Below are 23505 nucleotides of genomic sequence, written 5' to 3' on the forward strand. Positions count from 1 at the left end.
ATAACTGGCAGATTTTTAAAAAAGTGTCTGGGAGAAATTAAAGAGATTAATTTCAGACCCTGACAAGAAGCTATCGTAGTCAAATATCTAGCATAAACTGAAGACAAACACGCGAGATCAAAACTACTCGACATGTCTGTCAACCATCCTGCTGAGGCGGTGTCTCTTCTCTGGTGGCCTCTCATTGCAACATATGCATGTGACTGAGCAAATGTGTCAGCATTTGTCATTTTTCCCTATCTCGATGATTCACCTAACACGTCACTGTCATACGTTTGTACATTCAATAGTGCACCACTGTGAAGTAATTAGTGAGAGACTGAGTTGGAAAGTATGAGGAGTCCCACCCACCTTCGTTATATACATACAGAGGCTGAGCTTGAAAAATAGACCAGCGCGGGCAGGGAGAGACGTCTAGCAAACCAAAAGTAAGTGACAAACTAAATGCATTTTTGCGTAAATCGAAGCTTAACTAGCTATAATATATCAATCGTTCCCAGTCGCGATAGTGCATAATACATTTTTCGGGTTTTTGAAACATTGCTTGGATACATTCATTTCTCTACTAGCGAGCCTTCGTGTGCGAAGGCAATACACAATATAACAAAATGTCTCATTGCAATGAGAACATGATCAAGTAGGCTAGGCCTATGGTTAGTTATAGAACTACTTGAAATTTATGTTTGAGTAATTTGCCTGACAACGACAGGCGGCTTCGGTAAATTTGCTTTTCTTCCTATTAGCTTCCCGATGCGGAAGCTTGACAATGTAGCAAAAGTACAACTTAAAGTGTAAAATATAAAGTTTCCCTGGCTACCTTCCGCCTAAAAAGTCGACCAAAAGTTTAGTGGTGTAAGTTTTGCATGGTTTCGATATTTTGCTTTCGTCCCTCTCCTCACCCCAACCAGGGTCCCTCTGCACACGTAGACAACAGTTACCCATTGCCCAGGTAGTGGCGAGGAGAATAACGGGAGCTATAATGGTACATTGATGCTGTTGACCCGGATCACTGGTTGTTGCGGCCAAGGGAGGGGGTCAAAAAGGGGGCGAATGTAACCGGTGTGAAATGGCTAGCTAGTTAGCGGGGTGCTTTTTAAAAATGTATTTTTAGTTTTTATTTCACCTTTATTTAACCAGGTAGGCTAGTTGAGGACAAGTTCTCATTTGCAACTGCGACCTGACACAGACACCAACACAGAGTTACACATGGAGTATACCATAAACAAGCCAATAATACAATAAACAAATCAATGACACAGTAGAAAAAATAAAGTCTATATACAGAGTGTGCAAAAGGCATGAGGAAGTAGGCAATAAATAGGCCATAGGAGTGAATAGTTACAATGTAGCAGATTAACACTGGAGTGATACATGAGCAGATGATGATGTGCAAGTAGAGATACTGGTGTGCAAAAGAGCAGAAAAGTAAATAAAATAAAAACAGTATGGGGATGAGGTAGATTGGGTGGGCTATTTACAGATGAACTATGTACAGCTGCAGCGATCGGTTAGCTGCTCAGATAATTGATGTTCAAAGTTGGTGAGGGAAATAAGTTGCCTTGCTAGCAGCAGGCAACCTTGTCACGAAAATCAGAAAAGCAATCAAATTAAATCGTTTACCTTTGATGAACTTCGGATGTTTTCACTCACGAGACTCCCAGGTAGATAGCCAAAGTTCATTTTTTCCCAAAATATTATTTTTGTAAGCGAAATAGCTCCGCCTTTTCTTCACGTTTGGCTGAGAAAAATAATCAGGACATTGCGGTCACGACAACGCCGAAAAATATTCCAAATTAGCTCCATAATATCGACAGAAACATGGCAAACGTTGTTTATAATCAATCCCCAATGTGTTTTTCAAATATCTATTCGATAATATATCAAACGGGACAATTGGTTTCTCAGTAGAAGCGATTGGAATAATGGCTACCTCTGTATTTTACACGAGAATTTCTGTGGGAGCATCAGGTGACCACTTGCGCAATGAAGCCACCTACGGGTATTCTTCAACATAAATGTGTAAAACTACGTCATAATGCTGTAAAGCATAAAGCGTAATCTGGTTGATAGGACATTCACAGCTCAATAAGGACGCATCGGAACGCAGGGCTTTTAAAAGATGAGTCACTTCCGGATCAAATTTTTCTCAGGCTTTCGCCTGCAATATCAGTTCTGTTATACTCACAGACAATATTTTTACAGTTTTGGAAACTTTAGCATGTTTTCTATCCTAAGCTGTCAATTATATGCATATTCTAGCATCTTGTCCTGACAAAATATCCCGTTTAATTTGGGAACGTTATTTTTCCAAAAATGAAAATACTGCCCCCTAGTACCAAGAGCAGTTGGAGGCCACGGAAGGAGTGTTGTATGGCATTGAAGCTCGTTTGGAGGTTTGTTAACACAGTGTCCAAAGAAGGGCCAGAGTCTGTCGATAAGAATGTGGTGATTGACAGAGTCGAAAGCCTTGGTCAGGTAGATGAAGATGGCTGCACAGTACTGTCTTTTATCGATGGCGGTTATGATATCATTTAGTACCTTGAGCGTGGCTGAGGTGCACCCTTGACTGGCTCAGAAGTCAGAATCATCCAGAGTAGTGATGCTGGGCAGGTGTGGGCAGCGATCGGTTGAAGAGCATGCATTTAGATTTATTTGCATTTAAGAGCAGTTGGAGGCCAAGGAATGAGAGTTGTATGGCATTGAAGCTCGTTTGGAGGTATGTTAACACTTTTTTTTAAACATTTTTTTATTTCACATTTATTTAACCAGGTAGGCTAGTTGAGAACAAGTTCTCATTTGCAACTGCGACCTGGCCAAGATAAAGCATAGCAGTGTGAACAGACAACACAGTTACACATGGAGTAAACAATTAACAAGTCAATAACACAGTAGAAAAAAAGGGGAGTCTATATACATTGTGTGCAAAAGGCATGAGGAGGTAGGTGAATAATTACAATTTTGCAGATTAACACTGGAGTGATAAATGATCAGATGGTCATGTACAGGTAGAGATATTGGTGTGCAAAAGAGCAGAAAAGTAAATAAATAAAAACAGTGTCCAAAGAAGGGCCAGAGGTATGCAAAATGGTGTCGTCTGCGTAGAGGTAGATCAAAGAATCACCAGCAGCAAGAGCGACATCAGTGATGTATACAGAGAAGAGAGTCGGCCTGAGGATTGAACCCTGTGGCACCCCCATAGAGACTGCCAGAGGTCCGGACAACAGGCCCTCCGATTTGACACACTGAACTCTAGAAGTAGTTGGTGAACCAGGCGAGGCAATCATTTAAGAAACCAAGGCTGTTGAGTCTGCCAATAAGAAATAATGTTGTGATTGACGGAGTCGAAATCCTTAGCCAGGTCGATGAATACGGCTGCACAGTAATGTCTCATCGGTTATTTTCAAACAATCTATTTTTGTACCAGTTCAAGGCCTCAACTGTCAACAGTAACACCCATCATTTGTACTGTATTGAACTAGAGGTCGATTATGATTTTTCAACGCAGATACCGAAACCGATTTATTGGAGGACCTAAAAAAGCCAATAGAGATTATTTTGCCAATTTATATATATATTTGTAATAAAGGACAATTACAACAATACTGAATTAACACTTTTATTTTAATATAATACATAAATTAAATCAATTTAGTCTTAAATAAATAGTGAAACAGAGCGTCTGCTAAATGACTTAAATGTAAATGTAAATAATGCAAAAACAGTGTTGGAGAAGAAAGTAAAAGTGCAATATGTGACATGTAAAACGTTTAAGTTCCTTTCTCAGAACATGAAAGCTGGTTCCTTTTAACATGAGTCTTCAATATTCCTAGTTAAGAAGTTTTAGGTTGTAGTTATTTTAGGAATTATTGGACTATTTATCTCTATACCATTTGTATTTCATATACCTTTGACTATTGGATGTTCTTATAGGTACTTTAGTATTGCCAGCCTAATCTCGGGAGTTGATAGGCTTGAAGTCATAAACAGCGCTGTGCATCTCAGCATTGCTAAGAGCTGCTGTTTGAATGTCACGCCCTGACCTTAGAGATCCTTTATTCTCTATTTCGGTTAGGTCGGGGTGTGACTAGGGTGGGCATTCTAGTTTCTTCATTTCTAGGTTGGCTGGGTATGGTTCCCAATCAGAGGCTATCGTTGTCTCTGATTGGGGATCACATTTAGGCAGCCTTTTCCCACCCGTTTGTTGTGGGATCTTGTTTTTGCTTAGTTACCTGTGAGCACTGCATTTGCTGCACGTTTCGTTTGCTGTTTACTGTTTTTGTGAGTTTCATCTGAATAAACATGTGGAACTCTACGTACGCTGCGCCTTGGTCCGTTAATTCTACAAACGAACGTGACATTGAATGAATGCTTACGAACCTGCTGCCTACCACCGCTCAGTCAGACTGCCCTATCAAATATCAAATCATAAACTTAATTAGAGTAAACACACAGAAATACGAGCCTTTGTTCTTTAATATGGTCAAATCAGGAAACTATCATTTCGAAAACAAAAATGTTTATTCTTTCAGTGAAATACAGAACCGTTCCATATTTTATAGAACGTGTGGAAACCCTAGGTCTAACTATTACTGTTACATTGCACAACCTTCAATGTTATGTCATAATTATGTAAAATTATGGCAAATTAATGACGATCTTTGTTAGGAATGAATGGCCTTTCTACAGTTCGCAACGAGCCAGGCAGCCCAAACTCCTGCATATACCCTGACTCTGCTTGCACTGAACGCAAGAGAAGTGACACAATTTCCCTAGTTAATATTGCCTGCTAACATTATTTTATTTTAATTACATATGCGGGTTTTAAAAAAAAAGATCCTTGTGAATTGATTTTAAGAAAGGTATTGATGTTTATGGTTAGGTACTTTATTGCAACGATTGTGCTTTTTTTGTGAATGCGCTTTTGTTAAATCATCAACTTGAAGTAGGCTGTGATTTGATGATAAATTAACAGGCAACGCTTTGATTATATGCAACGCAGAACAAGCTAGTTAACCTAGTAATATCATCAACCATGTGTAGTTAACTAGTGATTATGTTTATATCGATCGTTTTTTTTAAATAAGATAAGTTTAATGCTAGCTAGAAACTTACCTTGGCTCCTTGCAGTCACTTTTGATGCTGCACCTGCATAACAGATGGTCAACCTGCCACGCAGTCTCCTCTGTGATTGCAATGTAATCGGCATCCAAAAAGGCAGATTTCCGATTGTTATGAAAACTTGAAATTGGCCCTAATTAATCGGCCATGCCGATTAATCGGTCAACCTCTATATTGAACATGAGGAATATGCCCACACACTTAAGCACAAGACCTACTCCCATTCGCCCAGCAAACATTTGTGTGCTTTACAGGGCCTTACACATATGGATCCCATATGGCTACTTATATTTGTACACAGATCTGTATACATGTGTAACGTTACTTACATTTGATCAATAGAAAGGTGCCACGTTTCATTCTAATGTATCAGAGCGATTGTGTTCCAGGTGGTAGCCTGTTTCTTAATTTAGGCAGTATTTGCCATTGATTTGTGGTTTGATTATTATACAGGATGTTAATAGCCTATGGGCTTTGGTGAGTATGCTGAACTTGTGTTCTGGTCAAATGCTTTGGTTTCTTTTGTTGATGTCTTTGTGTCACAATTTCACTCCTGTATTACACTGTTGCTTGTTTACTTGAAATCTATAGGCCTCAGGCCACTGATAAGGGAAAGAGAAATACATTTGTGTTGAAATTAGTATTAGTTGTAGATAGGTTAGATAAATGAGAAGCATGGTTGATTGCTTTAGCCTCTGGTGTTTGGACTTTGGCTTTCTCGCTTAGTTTCATTTTAGGCTGTTGTCTTAGACTTGTGTCCGTACGGTACACTCCTAGAAAAAATGGTTCTGTGATTGTCCACATAGGAGAACCATTTTTGTTCCTGATAGAACACTTTTTGGGTCCAAGTTGAACTCTTTTGGGTTTCATGTAGAACCCTCTGTGGAAACGGTTCTACATGGAACCCAAAAGGGGTTAATTAAAAGGTTCTCCTATGGGAACAGCCAAAGTACCCTTTTTGTTATAGATAGCACTTTTTTTCTAAGAAGTAGATTAAATGGGTGACGGTGTAATAACAGTTATGTAGTCCTTAAATCCATAAATATTATACTATAAAATTAGTTTGACACCCCTGCTGAACTTTGTACTGAATGTGCTTTTTATGTTGGCACACCTTGGGTCTAGTCAGTGACATGAAATAGAATGAAGAGCTGACAAGGCGGTGGCCCGTTCCTGTAGGTTCATGCTCTACAACATCCGCAGAGTACGACCCTGCCTCACACAGGAAGCGGCGCAGGTCCTAATCCAGGCACTTGTCATCTCCCGTCTGGATTACTGCAACTCGCTGTTGGCTGGGCTCCCTGCCTGTGCCATTAAACCCCTACAACTCATCCAGAACGCCGCAGCCCGTCTAGTGTTCAACCTTCCCAAGTTCTCTCACGTCACCCCGCTCCTCCGCTCTCTCCACTGGCTTCCAGTTGAAGCTCGCATCCGCTACAAGACCATGGTGCTTGCCTACGGAGCTGTGAGGGGAACGGCACCTCAGTACCTCCAGGCTCTGATCAGGCCCTACACCCAAATAAGGGCACTGCGTTCATCCACCTCTGGCCTGCTCGCCTCCCTACCACTGAGGAAGTACAGTTCCCGCTCAGCCCAGTCAAAACTGTTCGCTGCTCTGGCTCCCCAATGGTGGAACAAACTCCCTCACGACGCCAGGACAGCGGAGTCAATCACCACCTTCCGGAGACACCTGAAACCCCACCTCTTTAAGGAATACCTAGGATAGGATAAAGTAATCCTTCTCACCCCCTCCCCCCTTAAAATATTTAGATGCACTATTGTAAAGTGGTTGTTCCACTGGATGTCATAAGGTGAATGCACCAATTTGTAAGTCGCTCTGGATAAGAGCGTCTGCTAAATGACTTAAATGTAATGTAATGTAAATGACATGATTCCCTATTCTATCTGACAGACATAAATGTATGATGTAGAACAGATATGACAATCTGAACATTCTATAACTTTAAATCAAATCAAACGTATTTATAAAGCCCTTCGTACATCAGCTGATATCTCAAAGTGCTGTACAGAAACCCAGCCTAAAACCCCAAACGGCAAGCAATGCAGGTGTAGAAGCACGATGGCTAGGAAAAACTCCATAGAAAGTCCAGAACCTAGGAAGAAATCTAGAAAGGAACCAGGCTGTGAGGGGTGGCCAGTCCTCTTCTGGCTGTGCCGGTTGGAGATTATAACAGAACATGGCCAAGATGTTCAAATGTTCATAGATGACCAGCAGAGTCTAATAATAATAATCACAGTGGTTGTCGAGGGTGCAACAGGTCAGCACCTCAGGAGTAAATGTCAGTTGACTGACTTTACATCCTCCGGAGCAGGCCCTTGACCTAGAACTGTGTTCCTATTCAAATACAAAAAACAGTCTGTCATTCTTTTTAGTGCCACTGAAATGCAAATGATGAGAAGGAATACTTCCATGGAACCATACAGTGGCAAGAAAAAGTATGTGAACCCTTTAGAATTACCTGGACATACCTGGTCATACAATTTGATCTGATCTTCATCTAACAATAGACAAACACAGTCTGCTTAAACTAATAACACACAAACATTCATATGTTTTCATGTCTTTATTGAACACACCGTGTAAACAATCACATTGCAGAGTGGAACAAGTATGTGAACCCTTGGTTTTAATGATTGACCCTACTTTGTCAGCAATAACCTCAAGCAAACGTTTTTTGTAGTTGCAGATCTGCACAACAGTCAGGAGGAATTTTGGACCATCCACAAAACTGTTTCAGTTCGGCAATATTCTTGTGATGTCTGTTGTGAACCACTATCTTGAGGTCATGCCACAGCATCTCAATCGGGTTGAGGTCAGGACTCTGATTGGGCCACTCCAGAAGGCGTATTTTCTTCTATTGAAGCCATTCTGTTGTTCATTTACTTCTGTGTTTTGGGTCATTGTCCTGTTGCATCACCCAACTTCTGTTGATCTTCAATTGGTGGACACATAGGATAACATTCTCCTGCAAAATGTCTTGATAAACTTTGGAATTCATTTTTCTGTTGATGATAGCAAGCTGTCCAGGCCCTGAGGCAGCAAAGCCGCCCCAAACCATGATGCCCCTTTCACCATACTTTACAGTTGGGATGAAACTTTGATGTTGGTGTGCTGTGCCTTTTTTTCTCCACACATTGTGTTGTGTGTTCCTTCCAAACAACTCAACTTTAGTTTCATCTGTCCACAGAATATTTTGCCAGTAGCACTGTGGAACATCTAGATGTTATTTTGCGAACTTCAGAAGTGCAGCAATGTTTTTTTTTGGACAGCAGTGGCTTCTTTCGTGTTTTACATATCATAGACTCGTCAACAGAGATGTTAGCATGTTCCATGGATTCCTGTAAGTCTTTAGCTGACACTAGGATTATTCTTAACTGTCCGTAGATTGCTTTGTATGTTTCTATTTTTTGTTTGGTCAGGGTGTGATGTGGGTGGGCATTCTATGTTTGTATGTCTAGGTTTTGTATTTCTATGTTTTGGCCGGGTATGGTTCTCAATCAGGGACAGCTGTCTTTCGTTGTCTCTGATTGAGAACCATACTTAAGTAGCCTGTTTTCCCACTGTTAGTTGTGGGCGGTTATTTTCTGTTTAATGTTTGTTGCACCTGTCAGAACTGTTTCGGCTATTCGTTTTGTTATTTTGTATTCAGTGTTCAGTCAGAATAAATAATGTGAACACGTACCACGCTGCACCTTGGTCTTCACCTTCTTCTAATGAAAGTCGTTACAGAACCACCCACCTCCAAAGGACCAAGCAGCGTGGTAAGGAGGAGCAGTGCTATCTGAAGAAATGGACATTGGAGGAGATACTGGAAGGCAAGGGACCCTGGGCACAGGCTGGGGAGTAACGCCGTCCGCAGGAGGAACTGGAGGCAGCTAAGGCTGAGCGGCAACACTACGAGGAGTTAGCACGGCAGCGCAACAGGCACGAGAGGCAGCCCCAACATTTTTTGGGGGGGGCACACGGGGAGATTGGCAGAGTCAGGCGAGGGACCTGATCCAACTCCCCGTGCTTACCGGTAGCAGCGTGGCACTGGTCAGACACCGTGTTATGCGATGAAGAGCACGGTGTCGTCAGTGCGCACTCATAGCCCAGAGGGCTATATGCCAGCCCTCCGCAAGTGTCATGCGAGAGTGGGCATCCAGCCAGGTCGGATTGTGCCAGCTCAGCGCGTTTGGCCTCCGGTGCGCCGTTTCGGTCCAGGGTATCCTGCGCCGGCTCTGCGTACTGTGTCTCCGGGGCGTTGGGAGGGTGCAGGTCGCCCTATGCCTGTGTTCCGCCCGTGCTGGGCGAATGTGGGAATTGAGCCTAAGGGAGAGGTGCGAGTGGTATGCACCAGATCTCCAGTGCTCCCCCACAGCCCGGTTCGACCTGTGCCTGCACTCTGGAGGGGCCGGGCTAAAGTGGTCATCCAGCCTGGAGGAGTGGTGCCAAGGCTGCGCTCCAGTGCTCCCCCACAGCCCGGTCCATCTGGTGCCTCCTCCACGCACCAGGCCTCCTGTAGGTCTCCCCAGCCTGGAGGGCCTTGTGGCAGCCCCACGCACCAGGCTGTCTCTCCGTCTATTCCCTCCGGGCTCTCCCTCCAGTCCGGAGCTGCCAGAGCCGCCCGTCAGTCCGGAGCTTCCAGAGCCGCCCGTCAGTCCGGAGCTTCCAGAGCCGCCCGTCAGTCCGGAGCTGCCAGAGCGGCCCGTCAGACCAGAGGCGCCACTTACTCCAAACTCGACCATCAGTCCAGTGGCGTCCTCAAGTCCAGGGTCGGCGATGAGGGTTCCCGGTCCAGAGGCATTACTAAAGTGGGCCAGGCCAGAAGTGGAGCGGGGTCCACATCCCTCACCAGAACTGTCACCGCGGAGTAATACCCACCCAGACCCTCCCCTATAGTTTCAGGTTTTGCGGCCAGAGTCCGCACCTTTGGGGGTGGGGGGGGGGGGGGGGTGTACTCTCACGACCTGACCGTAGATTGCTTTGTATGTTTCTATTTTTTGTTTGGTCAGGGTGTGATGTGGGTGGGCATTTATGTTTGTATGTCTAGGTTTTATATTTCTATGTTTTGGCCGGGTATGGTTCTCAATCAGGGACAGCTGTCTTTCGTTGTCTCTGATTGAGAACCATACTTAGGTAGCCTGTTTTCCCACTGTTAGTTGTGGGTGGTTATTTTCTGTTTAGTGTTTGTTGCACCTGTCAGAACTGTTTCGGCTATTGTTTTTGTATTCAGTTCTCAGTCAGAATAAATAATATGAACATGTACCACGCTGCCCCTTGGTCTTCACCTTCTTCTAATGAAAGTCGTTACATTAACCTCATTGAGCATTCTGTGCTGTGCTCTTGCAGTCATCTTTGCAGGACGGCCACTCCTAGGGAGAGTAGCAACAGTGCTGAACATTCTCCATTTATAGACCATTTGTCTTACAGTGGACTGATGATCATCAAGGCTTTTAGAGATACTTTTGTAACCCTTTCCAGCTTTATGCAAGTCAACAATTCTTAATCTTGGGTCATCTGAGATATATTTAGTTCGTGGCATAATTCACATCAGGCAATGCTTCTTGTGAATAGCAAACTCACATTTTATGAGTTATTTTTTAATAGGGCAAGGCAGCTCTAACCAACATCTCCAATCTCATCTCAATGACTGTACTCCAGGTTAGCTGACTCCTGACTCCAATTATCTTTTGGAGAAGTCATTAGCCTTGGGGTTCATACTTTTTCCAACCTACACTGTGAATGTTTAAATTATGTATTCAATATAATTTGTGTGTTAGTTTACGCATACTGTGTTTGTCAGTTGTTGTGACTTAAAATTAGATGCGTTCTTCATCTATGACCAATTTATGCAGAAATCCAGATAAGTCCAAAGGGTTCTCATACTTTTCCTTGCCACTGTAGGTGTCTGAGCAATGCAGCAAACACCCCACTTTCAAAATAGGGGTGCAAATGTATGTTCTGGCATTCCACATTTTTAACCAGAAAATAATCTTGATTCATTGGGTAATTTGTCATTTTCAATTATTAGCAATGTTTTGAGCTAGTCTGTTTTAAAAGAGTGTTCACACTTGCACATTCTAAAGTGGGCTAGCACCAACCCAGGGTTAGCTGGCCCAGCTCCGGAGCAGGGTTAGCACCGATTTATAGCCTCTGAAACACTGTGCCAAAATGACCAGTTTGAATCAGGTTCAAGAACGATGCCTAGAATGCCAAAGTCACTTAATTTACATAGCTATGCTTGTAATGCCTGTCGTGCGTCCTGCTATCTGTCAATCGCCAGAATGCTTACTGTCCAATCACAAAAGCTCCACTGTCACTTAATTTACATAGCAATGCTTGTGACGCCTGTAATGCGTTATGCAAATTGTTATGCAATGTTGGCTGCAAATCTATACTATTTCATCCTTCCACCTGTGGACAAAAAAAAAAAATACTTTAATCTGTGCAAAAACATTGGTTGCTATGCAGCAGACTGGCTAACGTCTTCTCACTTATCCAACTAAAGTTACAAACTCTACAGCTGGAAAGGCAGTAAACGCTCAGTTTTTGTCCGTTTTTATTTACATTTAATTTAATATATGATAAGTGTTGCATGATTTCACCTGAATCAGAAAAGTTTCTCGTGCGGACACAGCATGCTCTGTGAAGTTACTGGGGCGAGATCGAATTTCAAAAGTGAAACATTGTTTCCGAGGTCAGACAGGCAGGGAGCAAGGTTTATACAGACCATCACTGTTGGAAATCAAATGCTAGGCTAGAAGCAATATGAAATGTAAGGCATAAACGCCGACGTTCTGTAAATTGCCTTGGAAATAATGGAGGACGCCCGTTCCGGAAAACAGCTGGTCAAACTAGAAACACGTGAAAGGATTTGACAGCACAGAGCCACTTGTTGGACCAGAGACATTCATGTTCATCACTCACCACGTTAGGTTATCAATCGATGGCCTCTTCAAAAACAAATCAATACGTTTTTCTTCCTCGTTGGACCAGCGTTTACAATGTATATCATTTCAGCTTGTGTGGTTGTTGGTTTAGCTTTCTATAACGTTGTAGCAAGTAAGGTCTGCATGTATGTGTAGGCGCATATTGCGTCATGATTGCAAGGTGTCCCTATAACTTTTCCAACTGTCCCGTTATCTGGTTTTAATGTCCATTATTGAATGCCCTTCTAGCCAATCAAAAATTTCAACAACGTTGTGGTATATTTAAAAAGTATAAAAGTGTCATTTTCCTCCACACGCGGTTTACAGGCATTTAACACCATGTGGCATTTTTTGGCCATCTATTTTCCAACTTCAATCGGTTAAATCACATTCCTAAAATGTTTTTATGCAGTTACAAAGGTAATGGTCCTGGCTGAGCCCCATATGCGAACTCAGCAGTGCACCATGGCCGAATCACGGTTACAAATCAAATTGTATTCCTGCTTATGCTTTGTAAACAACAGGTGTGGACTAACAGTGAAATGCTTACTTTCGGCCGTTCCCAACAATGCAGGGACGAAAGAAATAGAGAAATTATAGGTAATAATACAAGTAATAATAGTTACACAATGAGTAGGCTAATGATAACTTGGCAATATACACTGAACAAAAATCAAAAGGCAACATGTAAAGTGTTGGTCCCATGTTTTATGAGCTGAAATAAAAGATCTCAGAAATGTCTCTCAAATTTTGTGCACAAATTTGTTTACATGTCTGTTATTGAGCATTTCTTCTTTGCCAAAAAGAAGTTCTACTGGCATCCGCCAAACCCAGATTCGTCTGTCAGACTGCCAGATGGTAAAGCGTGATTCATCACTCCAGAGAATGTGTTTCCACTGCTCCAGAGTCCAATGGCAGCGAGCTTTACACCCCTCCAGCTGACTCTTGACATTGTGCATGGTGATTTTAGGCTTGTGTGCGGCTGCTCGGCCATGGCAACCCATTTTATGAAGCTCCCGATGAACAGTTCTTGTGCTGATGTTGTTTCCAGAGTCTGTTTGGAACTCTGTAGTGAGTGTTGCAACTGAGGACAGATGCTTCAGCACTCGACTGTCCCGTTCTGTGAGCTTGTGTGGCCTGGAGACGAAAGAAATGCACACCAGTTTAGGCGAGGTGCTGGCTAGCGGAGTAAAACACTTGAAAAAGAAAAGGAGAGCCGCACACTCTAGGAGCTCAGATGCAATCAATGTATAACCAACACTTCAACAACCAAGTTTATGTGGCCTACCACTTTGCAGCTGAGCTGTTGTTGCTCCTAGACGTTTCCACTTAATGATAACAGCACTTACAGTTGACTAGGGCAGGTCTAGCAGGGCACACATTTTACGAACTGACTTGTTGGAAAGGTGGAAGGTCACTGAGCTCTTCAGTAAGGTCATTTTACTGCCACTGTTTGTCTATGGAGATTGCATGGCTGTGTGCTCGATTTTAAACACCTGTCAGCAACGGGTGTGACTGAAATAGCCAAACCCACTCATTTGAATGTGTGTCCACATACCCTGTGTATATATAGTGTAATTTATTGTGGCAAAACCTTTAAAAAAAATGTTCTCTTCATGAATATGGATTCCCACTGTTAAACAGTGTGGAATTGTAGGAAAAATGTATCTAAAATATTCTGGGGGAAATCCCCCAGACCCCCCCCTTAAAATTATCTGTGAGGTCCCTCAGTCGAGCAGTGAATTTCAAACACAGATTTAACCACAAAGATGAGGGAGGGTTTTCAATGCCTCTCAAAGAAAGGCACCTATTTGTAGATGCTAACATGTATTGACTCAGGGGTGTGAATACGTATGTAAATGAGAGATTTCTGTATTTCCTTTTCAATAAATGTGCAGAAATGTCAAAAGTGTTTTCACTTTGTCATTATAGGGTATTGTCTGTAGATGGGTGAGAAAAATATATATTTTGAATTCTGGCTGTTACACAACAAAATGTGGAATAAGTTAAGGGGTATGTATTAATGTGTCCCAAAAATATTATTTCTGTGTTTATTTTTTGTAAACTTCAGGAAAATACTAAATTTAATGTATGTAGTTGTTCCATTTATACACAGTTACCCATAAATTGATCATGTTAAAAAAATTAAACCATCAGCCAAGGAAATCACGATTCATTCCTGCTTAATGGGTCTTCCTGAGGAATATAGCCATGTTTCTTCTCCCCAGCTAAACTTCATGGAGAGGGGAGTGGCCCACTGCATTTTCCTGTCATCATAACCTAACCCGGAACAGAAAAACTCCAAACAGAATGCATTTACACATAAAAAATAGGCCTTACATTTAGATATTTTTCCTTATTTCAGACCATAAACCATGAGTTATCCAGGATACCCACCCCAAGCTGGTGGCTATCCCCCTCAGCCGGGCACCTACCCACCCCAAGCTGGAGGCTACCCACCCCAATCCCCCTCAGCCAGGCGCCTCCCCACCCCAAGCCGGAGGCTATCCACCCCAGGCAGGAGGTTACCCACCCCAGGCAGGTGGTTACCCCCCACAGGCTGGTGGTTACCCCCCTCAGGCTGGTGGCTATCCACCACAGCCTGGAGCTGGAGGGTACCCAGCCATACCCCCAGCAGGTAAGGCCTCAGGACAACAGATCATTATATGCCTAATATATGCACATGCAGCATGTTTTATATGTTTTATTCTCTAAACAACCTTCGCTGTGCTGAGAGACAACACTCACAGACCAACTAGAATTGGCAAGTGTGTTTATTGCTAGTCCTGGTGTTTCATTCCAAAGCCAATTTAATACGGACCCATTTCTTTACCTCTCTGCCCTAGCAGCAATACCAGATATTTGTTAAAACTTCTCTAGTATGAAGTTTAAGCACATTCTATTTCTATTTAAAATATAACAATTATCCTCTGGTTTCTGGTATCCCCTGATTGAAGGATTTATTGATTGATTGATTAATCAATTACTTGATTGGTTGACTACAATCATATACAACCACAACATCAAAGCAAAACAGTCCAAACTTTTATAAAACAGTAGTAATAGTACATAGTGATTTGCCATAAACAGTTTAGTGGCATGCCCATCTATGTCATCTGTTACAGATAGTTGGGGTGGTGGTGCTGGTTTCCCCGCCTTTGGTCTTGATAGTCTGTCCAACCCTGGATTCAACGCAGGCAATCTCCCAGCCATGGTAAGTCTGGCATGAAAATACAGTACAACCCCCCCCCCTGAATTGCACAGCCTATAATGGAAATCACAACCCAATTATTGACTTTTTTACCCAGGTCATCTTTTTCTCATATCTATCGATGTTGCAGCTTTCTTGTTAACCTTCCTAATAGTCTCTTTCGCGTGACTAAAATAATGTAGCTCATGTTTATTAGCTTCGATAGTGCTTCAAAAAAACAAACATTTGCTGCAACCTTCTCTTTCACTGTTGTAATCCTTCAAAACTCCATGTTTTGTATACTTTATTTTTTATATTGTCTTTTATTTTCTCTTTATTAAAAAAACAAAAGCAGATGTTTAATCAACATCTATAATACATAATTGATTATTTACAAAACAGCTTTGCTTGCAGATGAATTGAAACCAATTAGCTTCCTGCACATTTTATTGGATGCCCACTTCTGCTCCAATCACATGCCAACCCGATCTCCGCAGCCATGTTCACCTCTGGTGGATACCCCCACCCTGCCCCCCAGCCCCCTAACTAACAGCCCTATGGTATGTACCCCCAGCCAGGAGGACAGATGCCCCAGCCTCAAGGCCCAGGCATGGCCTATCCAGGCCAGCCCATGCCTGGCTACCCACGGGCACCCTCACCCAACCCCTCCATGCCGGGTTACGGAGGAGGACCAGCGCCTAATCAGCCCATGCCAGTGTACCCTCAAGCCCCGTCGCCCAACCCGTCCATGCCTGGAGGTGGAGCCATTCCAGTCTCTCCTGCCATCAATGTAAGACACACTGGGAGGATTTAACCCTATTTTGACAATAGTCCTTCAAAATACCATTTTAGGACAGGCATACATCTGGTTAAGGGTCCATACTTTATCCAAGGGTTTAAACTTGAATACCTAAATGTTCTGCACTAATATTGATTGGGCTGCTATCGTTTTCTTACTCTTCTTGAGATGTCAATTATAAGAGATTTTGCCAGGAGTTTTACTGGCAAATAACACTGACAGTATAAAGCAATCAGGTTTCATTGTGGATGAATTCCCTTTTCTTTCAGAGAGGATTCAGGGGAAGCATCAAGGATTATCCGGGAGCAGACCCACTGAGAGATGTGGAGGTTCTGAGGAAAGCCATGAAGGGCTTTGGTGAGTTGGTTAAATAGACCCTGTCCAGAAACAACCCCTAGCCCCTTAAACTGGAGTCTCGTGAGTGAGTTAGACCCTGTCCAGAAACAACCCCTAACCTTTTATACATTGGTCCAGTGATTGAGTTAGTTAGTGGCCAGGAATATTTGACATTTGTATATACAGTGTGTATAATATTATAAATACCTCACATGCGACTCGTAATAAGACTAAGCAATTGGCCAATATTTTTTTATCTGACTCATAAAGATAATTAGCCATATGCAAAAGACTACAGTTAAACCATGTGCAATCGAGTATAATGCATTTAGCTGACTAAGGAATGGTCATGGGAAGTGACTATCAAAGCAATTATTATTTCATAACTGTAAAATGAATACAAGACACAAAGCTTAAGTTATAAGGTTATACTGACATTACCAAAGCATTATTGTAGGCATATACACTACCTACTCATTCAAGGGTTTTTCTTTATTTTTACTATTTGCTACATTGTAGAATAATAGTGAAGACATCACAACTATGAAATAACACATATGGAATCATGTAGTAACTAAAACAGTGTTAAGCAAATCCAAATATATTTTATATTAAAACATTTTTTGCCTTGATGACAGCTTTGCATAATCTTGGGATTCTCTCAACCAACTTCACCTGGAATGCTTTTCCAACAGTCTTGAAGGAGTTCCCACATATGCTAAGTACTTGTTGGCTGCTTTTCCTTCACTCTGAGGTCCAACCCATCCCAAACCATCTACATTTGGTTGAGGTCAGGTGATTGTGGAGGTCAGGTCATCTGATGCAGCACTCCATCACTCTCCTTCTTGGTAAAATAGCCCTTACACAGCCCACAGTGTGTTGGGTTATTGTCCTGTTGAAAAACAAATTATAGTCCCACTAAACCCAAACCAGATTGGATGGCGTATAGCTGCAGAATGCTGTGGTAGCCATGCTGGTTAAGTGTGCCTTGAATTCTAAATTAATCACAGACAGTGTCACCAGAAAAGCACCCCCACACCATATCACCTCCTTCTTCATGGTGGGAAATACACATGTGGAGATCATCCGTTCAACCATACCGCGTCTCACAAAGACACGGCGGTTGGAACCAAAAATCTCCAATTTGGACTCCAGACCAAAGGACACATTTCCACCGGTCTAGTGTCCATTTGTTCGTATTTCTTGGCCCAAGCAAGTCTATTCTTCTTATTGGTGTCCTTTAGTAGTGGTTTCTTGCAACAATTCGACCATGAAGGCCTGATTCACGCAGTCTCCTCTGAACAGTTGATGTTGAGATGTCTGTTACTTGAACTCTGTGAAGCATTTATTTGGGCTGCAATTTCTGAGGCAGCTAACTCTAATGAAATGATACTCTGCAGCAGAGGTAACTCTGGGTCTTCCATTCCTGTGGAGGTCCTCATGAGAGACAGTTTCATCATAGCGCTTGATGGTTTATACGACTGCACTTGAAGGAACTTTCAAAGTTCTTTAAGTTTTCCGTAATTGACTGACCTTCGTGTTTCAAAGTAATGATGGACTGTAGTTTCTCTTTGCTTATTTGACCTGTTCTTGCCATAATATGGACTTTGGTCTTTTATTATTACCAGGGCAATCTTCTGTATACCACCCCTACCTTGTCACAACACAACTGATTGTCTCAAACGCATTAAGAAGGAAAGAAATTCCACAAATTTAACTTTATGGAGGCACACCTGTTAATTGAAATGCATTCCAGGTGACTACCTCATGAAGCTGGTTGAGAGAATGCCAAGAGCGTGCAAAGCTGTCATCAAGGAAAAGGGTGGCTATTTTAAAAATCTCAAATATAAAATATATTTAGATTGGTTTAATACTTTCGGTTACTACATGATTCCATATGTGTTATTTCATAGTTTTGATGTCTTCACTAGTATTCTACAACGTAGAAAATATTAAAAAGAAATAAAGATTCTTGAATGAGTAGGTGTTCTAAAACTTTGGACCGGTAGTGTAGATTCTAAGGTTAACTTACAAGGCAAAGCATGGACAAAGAGATGCTTTCTAGCCAGAGGCCTAGAAGCCGAGGAAATGAGAATTGATCATACAACCTTCCTCCATGGACTGGATACAGGATAAGAGACAGAACAAAGTCATTTAATTCCATTTATAACATATGAAGGTGTATCCTTTCAACCCAGAACCAATCACCTTTGATCAATCAAACGATACAAAGTTTACAGTGTAACCTGACCACCAAGGCCCAATCTCCGCAGGGTGTCACAGCATTTAAATGGTTTTGTGGGGGATGAGACCAGTGTAAATATGACATAATTCCTGAGAGGACCATAAAACCTTTTTGCATATAGTAATTCAGATTTGTAAAGATACAAGTAACCACAGAGATCATACATGCACATAGTTAGCATCAGAGTTATCCTCAGTGAACACTTTCAGATATATACCAAACATGGATACTATAGTACTATTCAATCACATTCAATAGTCCGTCTTCTGAATACTGTAACAGAGAGAAACATTTTGGTGGAGGGGGGGGGCTGACTAGTCCTTTGGCATTGTCTCCTGTCTTCCAACTCCAGGTGTCAGAGAGCACATGAATAAGGGCCGAGCATACATTAAGCCCTATCTAATCTTGGAACCAGAAACAAATATTACATGCGTAATGGCCAGATGTCACGAGAGAATAGGCCCTGTCCAGAAACAACCCCTTGTCAGTAACCTTATACAATACACACTTGTGTAGATCTGAAAGGAATGGATAGGTAAATTCAACACATGCAATGACATTGCCTTCTATCATTGAGGCTCAATCTTTGAATTACTTAATTATGTATGAAGACCTGCTAATGATATTTGCTGAGCTATACTAGTAAAAAAAATGATGTTATAAACTCATGAAGGGAAATGGATGGGCAGTTTTGAATATGTTTTATGACATGGAACTTGTCCTACAGGTACTGATGAACAGGCCATCATAGACCTGCTAGGGAGTCGCTCAAACATACAGCGTGTTCCCATGCTCGCGGCCTTCAAAACTTCCTACGGAAAGGTAATACAGTTACATTTAAAAACGTGATACTTTATTTATCTAATTTGAGTTATTGTGGAAGAAATGAATATAATGAGTGTTACAGCATCATACAATGATCTGTATAAGTGAGGTTCAGGGAGGGTCAGAGGGTATATCTCAACAGCAGCTGATGGTTCTGCCAGTTAACAACGTAGCTGGGGGACTTGATTCCCTCAGACCCCATTATAGCAGTACCCGGAACACACATTGCACAGCAGTTGAACACAGATAGCATTAATGCTTGAAGTGGACTGAAGTAGGTCATGAAGCCACTCATTTTGGGTGCCGGTACGCTTTCTATATATTTGCCGTTACTTATCATATTTTACAGCCAATATTCTAAAAGAGGTGTCAGTACTCAAGCAGTACAGGAAATGACGGTGCCAATATTCAAGTTATAGAACAGTGAAAGTGCTTGTTCTCTGTACCACTGAGCACCAGCCCAACTCAATAATATCTTGTTTAGCATTGAATTATACCAAGCTTGTATCTCCTTGCCTTCCTAGGATCTGGTTAAGGATCTGAAGTCAGAACTGTCAGGGAACTTTGAGAAGCTGGTGCTGGCCATGTTGAAGACCCCAGCCCAGCTTGATGCATATGAACTCAAAGATGCCATTAAGGTTTGTGAAAGGGTTTTTATAATCACTGACAAGGATACTCTCTCTTAGCGCGTGTGTTTGCGTTCGTACGTGCAAACAAGTGGAATGTTTTTGTTTTGTGTTTGACACAACTAGCTAAACTAGTTTAACGAACAGAGAAATAGTAATATTCATGTCATAAACCTACCAACTGTTCTCTACTGTATGTTCTGACAGGGTGCAGGGACAGACGAGGCTTGTCTGATAGAGATCCTGTCCTCTCGCTCCAACGCAGAGATCAGAGAGATCAACATGGTCTACAAGACAGGTAAGTTCCTCAGGTAGACACACACTAGAGGAACGACAGATAGCGTTGAGGAAAAAACCTTTGAAATAAATATGAGAAGTGTACTGCTCTGTACTGTGCTGTCTAAGAAAGCTGTGTGTGTTATTTCAGAGAATAAGAAGTCACTGGAAGATGCCATCAGTGGGGACACCTCAGGACACTTCCGTAGACTCCTCATCTCTCTGGCCCAGGTACAGCCTATGGCCCATAGATGTAGAATAATGTATACATTAGAAATACATATACATAGGAATAGATACAGTACATACAGTTGAAGCCGGAGGTTTACATACACCTTAGTCAAATACCTTTAAACTCAGTTTTTCACAATTCCTTACATTGAATCCTAGTAAAAAATGCCCTGTCTTAGGTCAGTTAGGATCACCACTTTATTTTAAGAATGTGAAATGTCAGAATAATAGTAGAGAGAGTTATTTATTTCAGCTTTTATTTCTTTCATCACATTCCCAGTGGGTCAGAAGTTTACATACACTTAATTAGTATTTGGTAGCATTGCCTTTAAATTGTTTCACTTGGGTCAAAGGTTTCAGGTACCCTTCCACACGCTTCCCACAATAAGTTGGGTGAATTTTGGCCCATTCCTCCTGACAGAGCTGGTGTAACTAACTCCTAGCTCGCACACGCTTTTTCAGTTCTGTCCACACATTTTCTACAGGATTGAGGTCAGGGCTTTGTGATGGCCACTCCAATACCTTGACTTTGTTGTCCTTAATCCATTTTGCCACAACTTTGGAAGTATGCTTGGGATCATTGTCCATTTGGAAGACCCATTGCGACCAAGCTTTAACTTCCTGATTGATGTCTTGAGATGTTGCTTGAATATAGCCACATACTTTTCCTCCTCATGATGCCATCTATTTTGTAAAGTGCACCAGTCCCTCCTGCAGCAAAGCACCCCCACAACATGATGCTGCCACCCACGTGCTTCACGGTTGGGATGGTGTTCTTCGGCTTGCAAGCCTCCCCTTTTTCCTCCAAACATAACCATGGTCATAATGGCCAAGCAGTTCTATTTTTGTTTCATCAGACCGGAGGACATTTCTCCAAAAAGTACAATCTTTGTCCCAGTGTGCAGTTGCAAACTGTAGTCTGGCTTTTTTCATGGCGGTTTTTCAGCAGTGGCTTCTTCCTTGCTGAGCGGCCTTTCAGGTTATGTCGATATAGGACTCGTTTTACTGTGGATATAGATACTTTTGTACCTGTTTCCTCAAGCATCTTCACAAGGTCCTTTGCTGTTGTTCTGGGATTGATTTGCACTTTTCGCACCAAGGTACGTTGATCTCTAGGGGACAGAACGTGTCTCCTTCCTGAGTGGTATGATGGCTGCGTGGTCCCATGGTGTTTATACTTGCGAACTATTGTTTGTACAGATGAACGTGGTACCTTCAGGCGTTTGGACATTGCTCCCAATGATGAACCAGACTTGTGGTTGAAAAAGTGGTTGAAAAATTAGTTTTACATTTGTGCAGTTTTGTAACACATTTCATACAATTATACTCTTTGTGCCATGGGGCAGAGATACCTTGTTGAAGTTTTAAAGCAAATTTCCTGCAATTCTACACATTTTGCCATGACTTATGCCATGTTAGTGATATCTGAGTGAGAGTGACTAACAAAATCAATGGCCCTGCGTGCCCTGTCAGTATTCACCCATTAACACTACAAGGTGTAGATAACTGGCTGGACTAATTTACTAACCTACTTGTTAGCTGACAGGGTTAATTGAGTGACTGTCAGTGACTGAAAAAAACAAGAGAGAACCTGCTGATGCACAACCAAATGTCTAACTTGCACGTTGGGTATTCTACCATTCTAACTCTCAACAGTTCCAGTCGGGGTCCCTAAGCGATCGCTTATGTTGCCTATGCCTGCAGCTGGCCCTGATTATGTGTTGTGTTTGTGCTCTCAGGGTAATCGAGATGAAAGAGAGACAGTGGACATCTCTGTAGCCAAACAAGATGCCCAGGTAAATTGCCATTTCTTATCTATAATGAACCTTGTGACGTCTAATCTACAGACTGTATTGTGTCTTCAACATACTTAGGGACAGGTGTTTTTCATTAAATTTGAGCTGGAAAAACTCATGACCCTACTCGGCATACTTTAAATCTCTACCTACTCATTGAAAGATGTCTGTGTGTATTGTGTGCCCTCTGTCCAGGCCCTGTATGCTGCTGGAGAGAACAAGGTGGGAACAGATGAGTCCAAGTTCAATGCCATCCTGTGTGCCAGGAGCAAACCCCACCTCAGAGCAGGTAACTACAGGGGAGAGGAATGGTACTGTAAGAATTCAAATATCAATTAAATGTACACTCACTTGCCAGTTTATTAGGTACACCACCCATTCACGAATATGGTTCACTCCTTCAGACGGTGAGTAACGTGGCTGTGGCTTGCTATATAAAGCAAGCAGGCAGACAGGCATCGAAGCATTCAGTTACTGTTAGAATCTACGGTAGAATGGGCATAACTAGTGACCTAAAGGACTTTGATCGTAGTATGGTCTTCAGTGTCAGGCGCACCGGTTCCAGTATCTCAGAAACGGCTGCCCTCCTGGGCTTTTCACGCACGAGAGTGTCAAGGGTTGACAGAGAACTGTGCGACAAACAAAAAACATCCAGTCGGCTGCGGTCCTGTGGGCGAAAACAGCTTGTTGATGAGAAGTCGAAGGAGAATGGCAAGAATCGTGCAAGCTAGCATGCTGGCCACAAACATGCAAACAACGCCGCAGCACAACAGTGGTGTGCAGAACGCACAACTCGTTAAACCCTGTCACAGATGGGCTATTGCAGCAGAGACCACACTGGGTTCCTATCAGCTACAAAAAGCAGCTCAAGTGGGCACGCGATCTGGTGTGCCTGGTGTGACAAATCCCAGTTCCTGTTGCATCGTGCTGATGGCCGAGTCAGGATTTGGCGTAAGCAGCATGAGTCCATGGACACATCCTGCCTGGTATCAACGGTACAGTCTGGTGGTGTAATGGTGTGGGGAATATTTTCCTGGTACACGTTAGGTCCCTTGATACCAATTGAGCAACGTTTGAACGCCACACCTTGTAGAATCCATGCCTCGAGGAATTCCGGCTGTTCAGAAGGC

The 23505-nt window shown here is 42.4% G+C and overlaps 1 pseudogene; it reads left to right on the forward strand.

The window, feature by feature from the left end:
- The first annotated feature begins 272 nt into the window (after nucleotides 1-272).
- LOC124019207 overlaps nucleotides 273-23505 on the forward strand; it is a 29609-nt pseudogene continuing 6376 nt past the window's right edge.

The sequence above is a fragment of the Oncorhynchus gorbuscha genome, unplaced genomic scaffold (genome assembly GCF_021184085.1).
Source record: "Oncorhynchus gorbuscha isolate QuinsamMale2020 ecotype Even-year unplaced genomic scaffold, OgorEven_v1.0 Un_scaffold_768, whole genome shotgun sequence".
In the NCBI taxonomy this organism is placed as follows: domain Eukaryota; kingdom Metazoa; phylum Chordata; class Actinopteri; order Salmoniformes; family Salmonidae; genus Oncorhynchus; species Oncorhynchus gorbuscha.